This window comes from Triticum aestivum, chromosome 7B (genome assembly GCF_018294505.1).
Source record: "Triticum aestivum cultivar Chinese Spring chromosome 7B, IWGSC CS RefSeq v2.1, whole genome shotgun sequence".
In the NCBI taxonomy this organism is placed as follows: domain Eukaryota; kingdom Viridiplantae; phylum Streptophyta; class Magnoliopsida; order Poales; family Poaceae; genus Triticum; species Triticum aestivum.
The window spans coordinates 593,605,625-593,610,967 of record NC_057813.1 but is presented as its reverse complement, the minus strand read 5'-3'; the positions used below and the strand labels follow the sequence as shown (position 1 = coordinate 593,610,967).

General features: G+C 43.6%; 1 pseudogene; it reads left to right on the top strand.

The window, feature by feature from the left end:
* The first annotated feature begins 1,140 nt into the window (after positions 1-1,140).
* LOC123159327 (probable LRR receptor-like serine/threonine-protein kinase At1g74360) lies at positions 1,141-4,446 on the top strand (annotated as a pseudogene).
* Positions 4,447-5,343: the final 897 nt, after the last annotated feature.

The window sequence follows — 5,343 nt, the reverse complement described above, 5'->3', positions numbered from 1 at the left end:
GCATAAATCTGACCCCTCGATGGGGGAAGCGCTCTAGCGCGACTCCTGGAGTGGGGACATCCATGGTGGTCCCTCATCTCAAGCCCTTGCCCAGTATCTATGGCTATGGGATATCGTTGCCGAGGTGTTGACTTGGAGCCTGGTAGTCCAGACGTCGCAGTGTGACGCCACTCCATTGATGGCACTTCTGCCGTGAACAGAGCCTACCACCCTCTTCTTTTCGCTGCCAAGTCCCACTTTGCCTGTGCCGCGGCGATGTGGAAGTCAAGAGCCCCCTCCCGCAGCAGATTCTTCATGTGGCTACTTGTTCATCACGGTGGCCTCACGACTGATAACCTTCAGTTGGCTGAATAATGCAACCTGCCAGCTGTGCCTCATCTCCGCGGAATGTTTTTTTCCAAGCATACACAAAATGCGTACCATAGTCTCGCCGGAATGCTGCACCCACATGTTCGTCCACCGCAAATTCTCGCAGCAAATCTAGACCAACTTGCGCGAGTGGGCTGCGGCTAACTTCCCTATCACACCAGCATGGAGGAGTGGTGACTGCAGGATCAAAAGAACCAAGTAAATACTTTGATACGATGACCATCCTGGCGCACTGGGGTATTTGTAGGGAGCGAAATGCCAAAAAATACGATGACTCCTACAGCTCGGTCCGGTAGGTTTGTGAGGCTATCAGGGAAGACTTGAGAGTGTGGAGAGTTGCAGGCTGCTTCAGTTGTTTTGGTTGGTTGTCATTCTCCTACTTCAACACAACCTCTGTCTTGAGTTAGAACTTGGGTTGTATATGTTACCCTCTTTTCTTTGCTTATTAATAAAGATAGGCCTCCAGCCCTTCGAATAAATTGAGACCACAATGCACAGCTTTAGTGTTCTAGAAAACAGCTTTCTTGCTGCGTGATTTGACGGGTGGAAGAGAATACACGGCATTTGAGAATCCTGTGGATGATGACCACACACTCACACATCCAGTACTTGACCGGTTGGCCTAGCCCCAAAGACAAGTTACTACTGATGGTGAAATCTCTGAAGTGGTCTGCAGAAGAGTCTTTTTTGGTGACAAGGATGAGGATCCTACAAAGACTGAGGTACAAGGTGCAAATCAAACTCCTAATACTTGTGTCTTTATTCAGATCCATGGCTGCTTTTCGCCACATTCTTGTTGCATTTTGTCAGGCACTTATCATCGGTATGTATGGAAATGGAATCCTCCTGCCCGTATGATCAGTCACACGTTCCATTGCATTTCTTGCTTAATCCAGACTAACAATGGCCTCTGATTTAATATGGCGCTGTTGCAACAGCTGAGGTGATCCTGGGGCAAAGTGATAGGCAGCTGCTCCGCGAACTGAAGAGCTTCCTGCAGGCGCAAAACCCGATCAACCGTGGCGCCTATGACACTTGGTCAGAGGCCGAGACCTCGCCATGCCATCACCAAGGCGTTGGATGGACGCCGCCGGGTGTGTCAGTTATCTCGACCTCTCGAGTTCCAGCTTAGCTGGGCCGTCCTTCGGTAACTTTTCACGTCTCACTCAGCTCACACACCTCGATCTCTCAGCAAACAGTATTACTGGCCAACTCCATCCAGATCTTAAGCACTGCCGGGGTCTCCAGTACCTCAACTTATCAAGCAACCTCATCGGTGGCGCCCTTGATGTGTCCACCCTGACCAACCTGCGCATACTAGACCTATCCTAGAATCGGTTCCAGGGCGACATTAGGACAAACTTCCCGTCCATCTGCCGCAACCTCAGTGTTATTGCTGTCTCCGACAACAACCCCACAGGCAGGATAAGTGGGCTGTTCAGTGGCTGCTCCTAGCTTAGTGATGTTGATCTGAGATGGAACCAATTCACCAGAAAGGATGTATGGAAAGGGATCGAAAGGCTTACACGGTTCACGGCTACAGCAAACAACCTCACAGGGATCATTCCTTGCAGCACATTTCCCAAGGGGTGCAAGCTGCAGTCTTTGGATATCTCCAGCAACCAATTGTCTGGCAGTTTCCCAAATTTTGCACAAGCTTGAAATTCCTGTCCCTATGGGACAATAGCTTTGGTTCGATTGCGGGACTCAAAGAGCTGGGTCTCTCGAGCAACCAGTTCCATCACAAGATACCACTTGAGCTGATGAACTGCACCAACCTAAAAAATTTGGAGATCAGTCGCAATACCTTTGGAGGGGAGGTGCAACAAGTCCTTGGAAAAATAACCAGCCTGAAGAGCCTTGTGCTTCAAGGGAATAATTACAGTGGGGGCATTATCTCCTCTGGCATTCTACAGTTGCCAAACCTCATCTGTCTTGACCTCGGCTTTAACAAATTCTCCGGTAGCCTAATGAAATTGCTAGCATGACAAGCATTGGACTTATCGTACAACAACCTCTCCGGCGAGATCCCACCAGAGATTGGTAACTTGGCATCGCTTCTCTTGTTGATGCTGGCTGGGAACCAACTTTCAGGAGAGATCCCAAGAGAGATAGGAAACTGTACTAGCTTGCTCTGGCTCAACCTTGTCGGAAACCAGATATCCGGCAAAATTCTGCCTGAGATGGCAAATATGGGGAGGAACCCCAGCCCAACCTTTGCCAAGAACCGAAAAAATCCTTCACTGATCAAGTCTGCCACGAGTAAATGTTTTGCTGTTTACCGGTGGGTGCCATCAAGTTATCCAGAGCTTGACCTTGTTGAATCAATGATGATGTCTCAGAAGAACTGCCCGACCATGTGGAACAGGCTACTCATGGGGTATGACATACTTCCAGTATCTTCACCATTACGAACAGCCTTAGGATATGTTCAACTGTCAGGAAACCTACTGAGCGGGGAGATACCCTCCACAATTAGCGCAATGAAGAACATTAGCTTGCTCCTGCTTGATGGCAACCGGCTCTTTGGACACCTACCATCAGAAATTAGTTCGATGCAACTAGTTGCTCTAAATTTATCCAACAATTTTTTTTCTGGTCAGATTCCATTCACGGTGGGTCACCTGAATTCTCTCGAGAGTCTCGGTTTGTCCTGGAATAATTTCTCCAGTGCACTCCCATCAAGCCTAGGCAAGCTGTCTAAACTAAGTTATTCAACGTTTTGTACAACCCGCTTCTCTCAGGAGAGGTCCCAAACACTGGGCAACTCTCCACTTTCAATGAGCAGTCTTTCCTTGGTGATCCACTCTTATTTTTCCACTCACCTGCGACTCCCAACTCTCATTCAAATGACAACCAGCCCTCTTCGTATGGTACAGAAAAGCATCCTACAAATGAAGAGATCACTGTGTTAGTAATTACATTCCTTGTTTGCTTCTCTGCCACCTTTGTTATCAGAGAGCTTCAGAGCTTCGTGTATCTATACAATATTGCATTACGTAAAATCACCAACTGTAGGATATCTTTGAAGTAGAAAGCGGTGTGTGCCCATGGGTACACGTGTTTGTTGCAATGTACGCACTTTGTTATATGCTTTCTCCTTAATGAAGATTGATCGATCTACTATTACCTTTATAAACAACCGTTGTGTTGTAATCTTGTTTACTCTGAGGAATTAACGAAAAATCACCTAGTATTTACGATATCCCATGTGATTGAAAATTTAGAAGCGTGACCTGCTTCCTGATTTTCCAATACATTGTTCTTTCTGGAATCATACTGCAGATTAAGGTAACCATGGTAGCAAATGCAGTTTACTAAAAAAAGACCAATAGCATGTTACCAACACATTAAAGGGAATAAATAGCTGAGCGTTCTTGTCAACAAAAAACATCATTTCCCATTCGTGGAACATTGTTTCTTAGGAGGTATACTTTGTTTTTCAAAGAGACTTTTGTCAAATAGTCTTTTGTGTCAGCTAAGAAGGCAGTGACATTATATACACCGTTATATCACATTTATGAACATAATATTAGCTATTGTGACACAAGTGATGAAATGTACAAAAGTACTAATTTCCGGTGGACAAGAGAAATGTTGGTGTTGAGGTCAAGGGAATGATACCAATACTTCTTTAAGGAGATAGACAATTGAGCGTTCAACATTTTCATCTAATGACTTGGTCGAAACATCATTACCCTTCCGCAATAAAACCATTTTGATGGTAAGGCGATAGGGCGTTCAACATGCTCCTCCTACAACTTGGTTGAATTATCATTTGCCTTTCAGAATTGAATAAATATTTAGAAGGTACACTTCTTTGTTACTGAACAACCACTTTTGCCGGATAGTATCTTTGCTATTTTGTATGAGCTAAGCTGACTTTTAAATACACCAGTCCAAGTATAGTATGTCATAGCCTATTGCAGCAATGCGGCACCAGTGACAAAATATATGGAAGTTCTAACTCTGGGTGGGAACTGGGAAATTTTGACAAAAAGTGTCTTTGTGTGAGCTAAGCAGGTAGTGGCTTTTAAATACACTACCTGACAGTATATCACAAGAATAGTTTGCTTTCAGCAGGAGCGAATTGCATTAGGCTGTTATTTGTTGACCATATTTGGTTGACTAGTGACTAGCATGAGTGCTTGATTTGGATCATAGAAGCAGTTCAGTTTTCGAGCTAAGGGTTGCAACGAACAATACATATACGAGAAACAAGTTCATAATTTTTGATCAAAATGTTCAGTACAAAGGGAATTAAGGATTTACGAAAGCAATGTTTGTTTGCTCGAAGCCCTCATCAGAGTAATATGCTTAGGCCAGAATTTATCTCTATTTTAGCAAATGGCAATTAATGAATCGACCAGGGATCAATACTTACAAATGAGAATTCAAACTGGTTGAAGACAACAAAGATTTTACATATTGCGAATAAAACAGGCAAACTACTAACTTGATTCTGCAAAGGCCATCTATATGACACATGTAAATTAGCTCACATAACTTTCACCGATTCAGAATTTGAGAAGCATGATAGATTAGCCCATCTTAAGGGGGGGAGTGTTGATGTGCGCGTGTGTGTTTGTAACTCTCAGGTTTTTTGTGGGTATTTTTTTTGTTTTGTTTTTTGTTTTTGATTTTTTTGTAACTCTCAGGTTGTACATGGACTAAACTGAAAAGGAGGAATAAAAGGAAGAGGGGGTCCAGGGGAGACTCATGACAAAAATTTCCCCCAAATTTGACCAGATTATAATAATACTTAAAAGTATAGTTAGTTGTGTAAATTAACTTACAAACTTGAATATCAAAGATGGATATATCTAATATTTATGGGATTTAACTAAATATATATTCTCATACTGCGATCTATATCTTACAATTTTGTCTTTTAAATGCTAAAAATATAAAAAGGGTTGTAGCTCACGGGCGGAGTGATGCTGCACAAGACATTCATTTCAAGCAAACGCAAAT